The sequence below is a fragment of the Eupeodes corollae genome, chromosome 2 (assembly GCF_945859685.1).
Source record: "Eupeodes corollae chromosome 2, idEupCoro1.1, whole genome shotgun sequence".
Classification (NCBI taxonomy): domain Eukaryota; kingdom Metazoa; phylum Arthropoda; class Insecta; order Diptera; family Syrphidae; genus Eupeodes; species Eupeodes corollae.
The window spans coordinates 136,196,497-136,209,575 of record NC_079148.1 but is presented as its reverse complement, the minus strand read 5'-3'; the positions used below and the strand labels follow the sequence as shown (position 1 = coordinate 136,209,575).

Below are 13,079 nucleotides of genomic sequence, written 5' to 3'. Positions count from 1 at the left end.
GAAGTTTGCTTGAAGGAACGATGAAAAGAAAATATATTTTTTGTTCACAAATTTTCATCAGGGGATGTAGCTCAGATGGTAGAGCGCTCGCTTAGCATGTGAGAGGTACGGGGATCGATGCCCCGCATCTCCAATTAGAGTTTTTTTTTATTTCAACAGAAAAGAGTTTCTTATTTATGTGTGGACCTGTGTTTTGTTTAATTTGGGCAGAGTTAAATAAGTATTCAAAGTTATGTGTACCCAAATAGGTTTAAACCAATTTACCTACCTAAAGTACCTCGGTATCTGGTTAGATCAGTATTTATATTTCGACAGACATATAAATGCTGCTCTGACCAGGGCTAGAGGAGCCTTCGCTCTGACGAAACGACTGTTTTTTAGCAGTCGGCTTGACCCCAGAGTGAAGGTAATTTGCTACATGGCCCTCATACGGCCAATGATCGTGTATGGTTGTCCTGTGTGGTTCAACGTTGCCCCTTCCCAGATGGAGAAGTTCCGGGTGTTCGAGCGGCAGTGTTTACGACGCTGTACCGGCTTATATCGAACAGCCGAATCTTCTTATGTACATTACTATTCCAACGAGGTCCTATACAACGGGGCTCGAATCAACAGAATTGACAATTTCGTGATAAAACTCGTTCGAGGTCACATTGCAAGAGCTATGTCTTCGACCAACAATTTAATTTTCGGGGCGTTTTATCCGAACGACGAGTATTTTGAGAGTGCACGCTTGAGCGGGTTCATTCCACCAGAGGCATTCCTCTTTTTAGACAAATGCGGTCTGATACAGGATAGATTGGCAGTTCCGTTAATCTACCACGTCAGACGAAGAACCGTGGATAGGCGACTCCTGTACAGTCGGGACGTCATGGCACAAGGCGGAGCGGAGCTCCTTCGGTTCAGTAGGGCTGTGTCCGAACGGGACCGAACTGATAGGGTGAAGCAGGAGAACCAGTTTTGGTGGCTTCAATCGGCACTTGATAATGGGTAGGTCGGGATGGGGTTTAAGCCTTGGCCGGCTTACATACTTGTTTTATAGTTTAGGGTTTAGTTTTAAGTAGAATAGGCATGGTGGCACAAAAAAAAAAATTTTAAAAAAATTAAAAAAAAAAAAAAAAAAACAAAAAAAAAAAATAAAAAAAAAAAAAATAAAAAAAAAAAAAAAAAAAAAAAAACAATAAAAAATCAAAGAAAACAAAAAAAAACATACAAAAAAGACAGTAAAATATAAAAACAAAACACGTTAGATTTGCTGCTGTGGTTGTTCTAGTTTTAAGTAGTTTATAGGTAGAATAGGTAGTTTAAGTTAGCTTTAAGTTTTATTTAAGGACCTAATTTTAAGTAGTTTTTTAAGTAAAAATAAAAAAGGACCTTGATATTAGTTTTTTCTCATAATTTTCTAATAAATACAAAATAAATAAAATTTAAATTGAAGTAAAATAGATTTTAAGGCCGAAAGGCATTAGTAATTAGTGTTATAGTTTAGCTTAGAGTGTCCGTATGGGACCATTAAATTAGTTGTAAGTTATGGATAATTAGGCTAGTTTTATGAATTTTTGTCTAGCTTTAAGATAGGTTTAAGATTGAATAAATAAAAATGAATTTGGAAAAAAAAAAAAACCAATTTACCTACCTAACTATTTCATAATTTTAAAGATAAAGAAAAATCCAGGTCCTATAAGTAAATATTCTCTTACTATGTATATCTCATGTATGGTATCATTCCAAAAACCATATTTAAATTAGGTAGGTAGGTATAATGCCAAAAGATTATCTTTAGAATGAAGTAAATTTTAGGTCAACTTAAAAAAATCGTCTTTGTATTATTTAATTTTAAAGCTCTATGCATCTAAGAAAACTACTTGTATGAGGTATCCTAGGTTCATGGGTAAATAGGTGCAAAAGTTTATAAGTTCAGTTGGTAGGTACCCACCTGGGTTCAAAAAGAAAGCTGTTTATCTACGAGTACCTAAATATTAGATAGTAACCTCCTTACACTTATCTACTTGTATATACCTACCTATATGTTGTTCGGCTGCAAGTACAGCAGCGCTGTGGCCACAATTGAATACCTTGAGACCGAGGCTCCTTTAAAACTGATGACTTCGAAGTTGTCTTTGGTCTTCCAACGCGTCTATTACCCTGGGGATTCCATTGGACGGATTGTATTGCCTATAGGTACTTTTAACCTAAATAGTTTAAAGTTACCTATATCATTGAATAATTACAAATAGAAGTAGACACCGAACATTGCTCAAACGACCATGCGACTTATGAGCACCCAGTGAGTACTATTAGTAGCTTGAATATCATTTTCATGATATTGGTTTTTGTATATGCTAATTTAAATGCTCAAAAGGTTTTTGTATACAAAGTCAAAAGGGATTAAAAAAGTCCTTTTGGGATCTTTTTTGAAAAGGACACTAATATCAATGTGTACACGTTGAAAAAACAATTTTAAGAATAGGCAAGGTATACCTACATCTTTGGAAGAAAAATGAATTATCAATCCAGACATATTATGTATGTTTGTATATGTATTTCATTTGTGTTTATCATATATGTAGATGACTTTTTGTTGTAAGTTTTTGTATTTTATTGAGTGCGGTTTTGTCTACGGGTCGATTGAAATTTGTAGTTAAATTAAAAATGTATTGTGATTATAAGGATTGTTTAAATAAAAAAAGTTCAGGTGTGCCGCGGTTTCGACTGCCACAAAACGAAGGTCTAGCCAAAATTTGGCTAGTAAACTCCGGAAATAGCTATTCCGAAAAGCTAATAAACAATGAGCCAATTTTTATTTGTGCAGACCATTTTAATAAAAGTGAAATATGTTTGAACAGCATAAGATCGCGATTGAATATGGATGCAGTTCCTTATAATTGCAAAACCGCAAATTTGATGGCAATACAACAAAATAAGAAAGTTTATAATGGGAATGTAACGTAAGTTAATTTAAAGCACCAGATATTGCATTCATTTTTGATTTGTGTTTGTTCTTATTAGCATAATTAATGTAGTTTTAATTTCGGATTCTCAATATTGCGTGTATTTTTATTGATAGCCCAACAAAATTTGACTCTTTCCGAGTTTGAAAACGCTCTTCTCAATAAATGCCTTCGAAGAGCAACTGCCAATGAAATAACTGTCAATGAACCCGTTTATGACTACTTTGTACCCTCTCCAGCAGATCCTGTTAATCCCAAGCAGCTAGGAATGACTACTGTCAATAGTGTTGTTCCAGATACCCTCCTTACTGACCTTGAAGTTCCATCACATCAGCCTTTAGATGCTGATAATGTAGACAAAGAATGCCATGATAATAACAATTCTAAAAAAATACGACAGCGTAAACGAAATAAGGGCTTGCCTTATAAATCGAAAGCCGGAAAAGCTATCGGAGGAAGAAAACTAAAGTACTTGTCTTCATGTAGAAACAACTGAAAGGACAAAATTTCCAATGAAAAACAAAAACTCGTTTTTGAAAAATACTGGGCACTTGGGAGCTACAACGCACGAGTTTTATTCATGAACTCAATGATCACCGTAAAAGATAAGGCCTCAACGAAAACCCAGAAACCAAACACTGTTTACAAAAATAGGCAAATTTCTATTGATTATTCAATTGAATTTGCAAAAGAAAAAAGAAAAGTTTGCAAAAAATGTTTCTTGGATTGTTTTGGTGAAACAAATTTATTTATTAGAAACGTAATTGCAAAAAACATTGCATCGGATGGTCTAGATTTGCTGGACAAAAGAGGTTCATCAACACCTTCTAATAAACTGCCGTTGAGTTTACTTGATGAGATAAGAAATCAAATAAATAGATTTCCAGCTTATGAGAGCCATTACTGCAGGCGCGACACGACCAAGAAATATTTGCAGCCTGGCCTTACTATAACAAAGATGTACGAGCTTTATTGTTCCGAAGTGGACACCCCAGTCAGTTTATCAAAGTACTCTCAGGTTTTTCGAGAACTTAATCTTAAAATAAAGAGTCCTAAACTGGATACCTGTGGAACTTGCGATAGATAGGCTACTAAAATATCGATTACCCAGAACCCTGAAGAAAAGAACACCCTAATGGAGCTTCAAACGCTTCATCAAAAAATAACTGATGCGGCATATAGCTGCAAGAGACAAGACAAAGTTTTGGCCAGAGAAAACCCAAACACAAAAGTGTACGCTTTTGATTTGCAGCAGTGCCTCCCTACACCTTTCCTAAAATCCAACATAGCTTTTTATAAGCGTCAGCTCTGGACATACAATCTCACAGTGCATGATCTTTCAACAAATAAGCCCTTCTGTTATATGTGGCATGAAGGTACAGCAAAAAGAGGAGGAAATGAAATTTCATCTTGCTTATACGAACATCTTTTAAATGTTCCAATCAATGTCAGCAATCTGATTTTATATAGCGATTCTTGTGCGGGGCAGAACAAGAATTTACACGTGAGTGTTATGTTTATGGCAGCTTTAGAAAGAAATCCCAATCTTTTGATAATTGACCATACGTTTTTAGAACCCGGACACACTTTTTTTTTTTTTTATTTTTTTTATAAATTCATTTTTATTTATTCCATCTTAAACCTATCTTAAAGCTAGACAAAAATTCATAAAACTAGCCTAATTATCCATAACTTACAACTAACTTAATGGTCCCATACGGACACTCTAAGCTAAACTATAACACTAATTACTAATGCCTTTCGGCCTTAAGATCTATTTTACTTCAATTTAAATTTTATTTGTTTTGTTTTTATTAGAAAATTTTGAAAAAACGAATATCAATAACCTTTTTTTATTTATTTTTACTTACAAACTACTTAAAATAAGGTCCTTAAATAAAACTTAAAAACTAACTTAAACTACCTATTCTACCTATAAACTACTTAAAACTAGAACAACCACAGCAGCAAATCTAACTATCTAACATTTTGTTTTTCATATTTTGTTGTCTTTTTTTTTTATTTTTATTATTATTATTTTTTTTTTTTTTTAATGTTTTTTAATGTTTTTTTTTTTTTTTTTTTTTAATTTTTTTTAATTTTTTGTTTTTTGTTTTTTTTTTTTTTTTTTTTTTTTATTTTTTTTATTTATACCCGGACACACTCATTTAGAGTGCGATGTCGATCACTCAGTCATCGAAAGAAAGAAAAAACACACATGTGTCAAAATACACCATCCAAGGGATTGGTAAAATTACTAAAAATTATTCAAAAATGGTTTTCGACTAGAATGTCTCGAAACCAAACAATGATATTGAGTCCGGAATAATTTTATTTTAGAGTTTTGACACAATGTTGCAACTTAATTTAATGTGGTTTGTAAAAATATTCAATTTACAATTTTTTTTTTCAAGCAAAACAAAAATTACTTAAAATCTTCAGCTTTACATTCAAAGTATGTAAAGTTGATCAAAACATTGATATACAACGTAAATCGGAAAAGGTTCAAGAACATACTTTAGGTATATGTTAGTACCTTACTGGCCTTGAAAATTATAAGTAGGTATGTAGATAAATATTTCACCAAAAGTCGGTTAACTTTCATAACTTTTTTAGATAGGTACATTTGTAAATTTCATTTAATTAAAACAACTCATCTATAAATATAATTATGTACCTATGTCTTATTCAAGGTTGGCACATCACATTGTTATAAAAATAAAGCGAGGTATAATAAGAAGACAACTTCTTTACCACTGACATGTGACTACAAAAACTGCTTAAAGTCAAAACTACTTCCATGCAACCGTCACCCTAAAGCAAAACAATATCACAAAAAAATACGTAAAAACAAAAACAAAATAGAAAATTAATTCTTAAAGCCATGTAGGTATGTAAGTACCTACCACAAAATGTATATAAACAAATTTAACAATGCAAGATGAAATTGTATGTTATTCGTGTACGCACAGTGCACTGGTAAATGGTAACATGATCCAAAATGGCTTTAAGAATCCTTTTTTACTCTACTTTGATTATATATTTTTTTCTTCACTCCAAAGTTTTTTGCTTTAAAGCAAATAAATCTGCCAAAAATGGTTGAAAAATCTAATAGGTACGCCCCTTACTACTGTTATATATATATACATATGTCATATATACCTCCATACATATGTATGTTCCTACTAACCTCCATTTGTGCAATTACCTACCTAACATTAGCCTAAACAATATATACCTACCTACCTATGCTTATGTATGTACATTGTAGAAAGTATGATTCGTCCACTATCCCTATTTCCAGAAAAAAAAGAAATTTAAAAATAAACCCATCCCAACCCATATCAAACTAACAACGAAATTGAAGAAATACTCACAAAACATCATCATTTTCGTTTTATAAATGAGAACGAAATTTAAAAAAGGAAAACAAACCTTCAAAATACATTTTCTGTAGCGAACGTGATTTGGCCTTGAATGCCACACACATGTATACCTACACAGTTGTTATTGTTGTTTTTTATTCTCTTTCTCGACAACAAATTGTGAGTAAATTTCCCATAAGAACCAAATCTGTTAAATTGGGTGTTGTATTTGATAGACTGAGATACAATAACTCGCCGGCGATACTAGCGACTTATGAGCATTTGAGAAATAAGTGTCGCCATCTAGAGCAGGATTTGCCCGGTGTCCCTTCTATTTGTAATTATTCAATGCCTATATCTAGGAAGGTATTCTATTTCCTATGTACGAGTAACCGAGTAACAGAAATAGGTGTTTTCTAAAGTTAGTAAGGACCTAAACGTATACCAGAGGTATTCAACGTTCAAGACCATTTATGCTAACACTTATGTAGCTTTAAACATGAATATCTATCCTCCTATCTAACAATTTTGTCCTAGGTCAATGTTCTTAAATTCTCAAACCTTAAAATTGTTTCATGGTCTTGTCACACACAAAAAAGTTGCAAAAACAACCCCAAATCTCACTACGGAAGTTAAGTAGGTATTTTTTCGTGTGTGCCATTGCCATGACGTGACAGTATCTAGACATTATTTTTATTTTGTATGAATCATTTTTATTACTCAATTCTTCTTCATACAATTTTGTGTTTTATTTTCTAACAGTTCACATTCATTTTGTGTATTAAAATTAATAAGTAGATGTGTTAGTTGTTGGAAAAGTTATCGCTTCTCGGCCTTATGGCTAAGATCAAAGTGTAGTATCTGTTCTTATCAGCTTAACATCTGATAGATCCCCCATCGGGGGACAACAAATGTTAAACTGATTTTTGGAAATAGACGGAGTGCTAGGGGCTTGCTCCACCTCTGTCGCGGGTTGGCCCGGTATTGCAGTACCGCCGGGATCGGCCCAAATTAAAAATACATTATTTTATTTTAGTTTTCGATTAAAGTTTATCCATTAATTCTCGACTGAAAAGGTAAATCATCTTAAGTTCATTTTTTAAACTTTTCAGGAGAGGCAAAAAACTCAAAAAACAAGCTTTTACAATAAGACTTTCGTACGAAATCTTCTAAGATTAAATTTTTTTAAGATAAAATTAAATGGCCTTTTCAAAAAAAAATATTATGAAAAGATATTGTTTATATTTTTTGAGTTAAATAACAAAATAAGACATAAGATAGTTTGCTTATTTTTAGTTTTTTCCAACAATTTATTTTCAAAATCCTAAGTTGAGATAAGATGATATGCCTTGTCTTTTTGGAAAACTTTTCTATGAAATAAGTCAATATAAGATGAATTGCAAATGCGTTAGTGAAGATAAATGAAACATAAGATGATATTATTTCTTTGTTTTTATTAAAATTAGAAGTTCAAAACATAATTAATAAAAATAAATTTGTACGAAGAAATTCATAAACATTAATGAAACATAAACTTATTAGTAATTACAAAATGTTTTTTTTTTTTAAACTAAGCTTCTTCTTCAGAGTCTTCTGACAGATCTGGATGAATATCCTGTTGATTATCAGATGGCAGATTAAGGTAAAATTCATGATAGTTTGGATTTATCAGATCGATCATATCAACAAGATCCTTCTTCTTTGCAGCACTTATATTTATGGGTCCGTTGTATGCTAAATTTAAATCACTTATGGTGAGTTTGGCAATCCCCCTCTTCTTCGTATTCAATATTTTGAAATCCTCTTCTTCTACTAAACTGGTCTTATACTGTATGATTCCAAATGTTTTCGTGTATCTCAGCCACCTTACTGAACTCCATTTAAAAGGTTCTCCGGTAGTGTTTGTTTTTCGCCAAGTAAATTTTTCTTTTAAGGCTGCTGAAAAGTTCAAAAACATTGATTGATCCATTTCATGCACTTTGAAAGTGTTTTTGGTTCCCAATGCTGAAATAAATAAGTACCAATCCCGTGGATGATGAATCTTCGCATGCGAATTCTTCTTTTTTCGTTCTATTAAGGAGTGATCCACATCGCATTCCATATGCGTATGTCCCGGAACAAGAAATTTATGGTCGATAGTGTGAATTGTTGATTCACTCTGCATAAATGTTGAAAACATAGTTGACACAAATGCATTTTTGTTTTGTCCAGCACACGAGTCACTATACAAAATTATATGCCTGCATTCATTTCGTATGGACTTTAAGTACTGCAATATACATGAGGCTATTTCGTTTCGTTCGTTCGTTTGCAATCCCTTCATGCCACATCATGCAAATTGGTTGTCCAGAAATACAGTCATGAACTGTAAGATTGTATGTCCATAAAAGACTTTTATAAAATGATACCGATGTTTCCAAATTTGGAGTTGGCAAACATTTTTGAAGGTCGAACGTAAGAACTTTAAGACTTGGAACTCCTTTCGCAATAGCCTTATCAGCAGCTTTGGCCTTATAGGCATCATCTGCTTCTTTGTGGTGTTTTTCTTGCATAAGTTTTTGCTGTTCTTTTTCGGTTTCATCTTGTGCCGAATTTATTTTCATTTTGAAAATTTCACACTTGTTACAGCAATCAGTCTTGGGTTTCTTCATCTTAATTCCCATCGTCAAAAATATTTGCCTGTACTTTGTGTATGAAACTGGATTTTCATGTGATTCTGAGTAAAGTTCATACATTTTTGTTACAGTTAAATCACTTGCTAAGTATTTTTGAGATGAAGATGCACGCGTATAATGACTTTCATACAATGGAAAGCTGTTGATGTGATTGCGGATCTCATTGACTTTTATAGGTGATATTTTATTTGCAGGATCCCTTCTTATGTCAACTTCAATAAATCCAGAATTAGAATTTCGTTTTTTCTTTACAATTGTTTTTATAATTTATTCAGTCTCATCAAACGTGTATAAAAAACATTTTTGACAGACATTAATTCTGTTTCCATGGATTTCCAAAAAGTAAAGATTAGAAACAGACCGGTTTCGCTGGCGTTGGGCAGTCAACCGTTGATTTTTCTTAGGAACTACTTCAATCAAACGATTAAGGAACTCAATCCTCTTTTTATGGCTTCCTAATTTTTTGAATGATAGGATCCACATTTTCGTTTCTTTCTGAGACCATGCTTTCTTCAGAAGAACAGTTTGTGTCTTCAATGCCAACATTATCATTCTTATCTGAAACAATGCTTTCGTCCTCATAAAAAGGATAATAGCTTGGGTAGGTTTTGTCATCATCAAAAACTTCATCATTCAAAAATTGAAGTTCATTTTGAAAAATGTTCTTTTCATGTTCCTCTTTCGTGCAAAGTTGAGTTCCAGTTTTCTTTTTTGAATTAACCATAGGCTGCTGCACGGGAATTGCTATACATTATGATTGTCTAAAAATGATTTTAAATTATTATTCTATTTAAAAGGCTGCACATTTAAAAACCTAACAAAAAAGTAAAAGGTGTTTACCTCTGAATTAAAAATTTTAGTTTGTTTGTCTCTTTATTTAAGTTTAGCTACAAGTTATCGTTGTATTTCATAGGATCTTTCAAACACAATAATTGCACTTTAATCTAAGGAACATAATATGCTCTGAGCAAAATACTGAACTAAACTGCCATTGAATCCATCTTATGTCATCGTAGTTGCGTGTATTTTTTTTATATTGCAAACGGTAAAATATCCTGTGTCTACTTAAGTTCCAGAAAAAAAAAAATGAATTTCACTATAAAATCTTATATGAAGATAAGATGATTTGCTTTTTTTCACTTTCAAGAAATTTTTTAATGAAATGTATCTTAAGTCAACTTAAGGGCGAGTTTTTTTTTGTTTTGCACGTAGTAAAGTATCTTAAGTCAACCTAATATGTTTTACTTTTTTACAATTATAACAAATGATCAAGATGAATTAATCTTAAGTCTGTTTAAAATTTATTAATTTGATTGAAGATAACAACTTATATTTACTTAAGATGTTTTACGTTTTGTAGCAATATCTTTTTAATACATAAGGTGAAATTTTTTTCTTCATACAAAGCGAAAGGAGTGAGATAAAAGAATACGGATTGGACAGATCTATACTCCTTTAAAAAAGAATTAGGATCCATTAATAAAAAGCAAATCATCTTAAGTTGACTTAAGATATTTTACCTTTTCAGTCGAGAAATAACATTCACGCCTAAAGCCTAGTACGCTGCTGATGCGAAACGAAATTTCCCATACAAAAATGACATGACGAAATCATAAACGAAAAATTTCGCTGTGCTTTTCGTTTTTCAGTACGCTGCTGAACAACGAAATGTGTCATTTTAGTGGATAGCTGTACTAGATTTTTTAGTACAATCTCCACTCTTTTCGTTCTCAATTTAATTGCCCGGTATATTAATTGCTTGCGAAATTTTGACGTTTAATTTATTTATTGGAAAAAATTGTTTACAAATCAAAATTGAAAATTGTTTACTCGTGACTTTCGGTGTTTTTGTTTTTTGTTTTCCACAGCTGACAGAACTTTCGTTTCGTTTTAATTTCGCTCTACACTTGGAGACCACCGAAAAATTTCGTTTCGCATCAGCAGCGTACTAGGCTTGAGGATTGTTTGAAAACGAAACAAAAACAATAAATAATTTTCGTCTATTGAAAAGTGAAACGATGAAAATTAGGGCATTATTTTCTAAAATCAAGTCGTTGTTATTAAAATACGGCCTAGACATTTTCAACAGCCCTTTTGACTAGAAATTATATTAAAGGTCCTTCTAGACCCTTTCATGTATGTCGAAAATGACAAAAGGGTTACACTGGAATACATTAGATAAGACGTAACTTCACTGCAAATGCAACTACTCAAGTGATTTTTAATTCTCTAGAAAGTTTTAAGACTACATACAAGAGTGAGAGAAAAAAGGAGTAGATTCAGTCTATTTTTATTAAAATTGAAGTATATAAAAAACCAGATATTGAAAATGAAGTAGATTTCAATATTTTGATGATGGTGCGAAGTAGGAAGTAGATTTTAAATTTATTTGAAAAAAAGAAGTAGGTCTACATCAATTGAAGTAAAGTGGTAACGCAGAAGGTAATCCCTAGTTCACGGATTTGCTGTTATCTTAGTTTCCGAGACTTTAAATTTTGAAAGTAAAATTTCCACAAAATGTATATTGTGTTGTGATGATGTATCGTTGTAAAGGTTAAGGTACTATAATAGCCACTTTATCTATAGGTACCTAGTTCACGAATTTGCCATTTTCAATGCTGTAGGCAGTTTGGGTAGTTAGTGATTGCCTAAAACTTGGTTTAAGGTTTAGGCCAGCAGTGCAACTTTCTTGCCATTTCGAATTCGAAGTTCTTGCTTTACCTCCTCGTGGCCCCGGGCAATGATTTGTGTATCCCATCCCAATATATGTACATAAGTTAGCAAAAATTGTATGGTCGAAGTTTCCTGACTCTTCAGGAATCAGGATAGGGTACGGAGATTAGCACTCCTCGTAACTGAACACCATCCCGCTACAGAAACCGAAATTACGCCTCGGATAATTATTGATAACTCGTTGGCGACTTTTGGCTATTGTAACCGGACAAAGATTGATTTGTGGAATGTGAGGACGCAGGAAGTGAAGGTCCGCAACAGATTCCTACATCTAGAGAGAGAATTTATGCGGTACAGGATAGATATATTAGGGTTAAGCGAAGTGCGATGGTTGGGATCGGGCAAATACAAGTCACCGACACGTAACATTGTACTGCTCTACTCTGGTCATGACATAGGAAACGCTCGAGAAGCTAGAGTTGGGTTTCTCCTTACAAAAACGTCACCCAGAAACCTTATTTCGTGGGAGCCTCTTGGGAAAAGGCTTATCAAAGCTAGGTTTCAGAGTAGAGAACGACCTGTCACCATCCACCTACAACAACCCTCCCTGGTCCCTGCGAAGATATAATTTTTGTTATGGGAGACCTCAATGCTATGGTTAGCAGTAACAACAACGGGCTAAGGCATGTGATGGGTGCTCACGAAGTCTGCAAATGCAATGATAATGCAGTCTCTTGGATGGACCCCCTGTCACAAGAAATGAATGCTGTGAGAAATGTGTTGACAGAATTGTCGGTCGGAAAAAAGGAAGCAACAACACTTGCCTTTAAGAAGAATCTTGGGCAAGGATCAACGAACGCAAATAGTTAAAGACTCGAATAACTGCTGCACAAGAGGAAGAAAGAAACGTGCTGGAGTCCTCGTATCGCATGAAAAAGAGAGAGGTTCACCGCAGTGTGCGCCGCGACAAGCGTAATTACATCAACGCATTGGCGCAAGAAGCAGAAGATGCTGCATACAAGTGCGACAGCACTACAGCAGGACCGTTTACAGAATAACCAACGAGCTTACCGGTACACACAGCTCAAAGCAACACCTGGTGAAAGAAGTGGACGGTATTGTGCATAGACAAACCATATAAAGACCGGAATCTTTCGTACGTTTTACCCTCCAACACCCATTTGTTTACATTGTTGTATTTGTAATTTGTCATGACGTCCATTTTGAAATTTGAAATGCAACAACAATTCGATGCGGTGTATTTACTTGTTTTGACAGATGTTTTTTTTATTAAAATAGCTGTGGTGAGAATTTGACTTCTACGACGAATTGTTTTGTTTACTAAAATGCCGCAAAATACGAACATTGGAACTCACTTGGTCATGTTCTTAAAAGTTTTTTAGATTTTTACAAAAAAG

General features: G+C 33.4%; 2 non-coding genes across 2 annotated transcripts; both read left to right on the top strand.

Moving 5' to 3' along the window:
* Positions 1 to 60: 60 nt before the first annotated feature.
* Positions 61 to 133, top strand: Trnaa-agc (transfer RNA alanine (anticodon AGC)). Its single transcript has one exon. It is a non-coding gene; the product is annotated as a tRNA-Ala (tRNA).
* A 7,001-nt stretch (positions 134 to 7,134) lies between these two features.
* Positions 7,135 to 7,328, top strand: LOC129948624 (U2 spliceosomal RNA). Its single transcript, XR_008781916.1, has one exon. It is a non-coding gene; the product is annotated as a U2 spliceosomal RNA (small nuclear RNA).
* Positions 7,329 to 13,079: the final 5,751 nt, after the last annotated feature.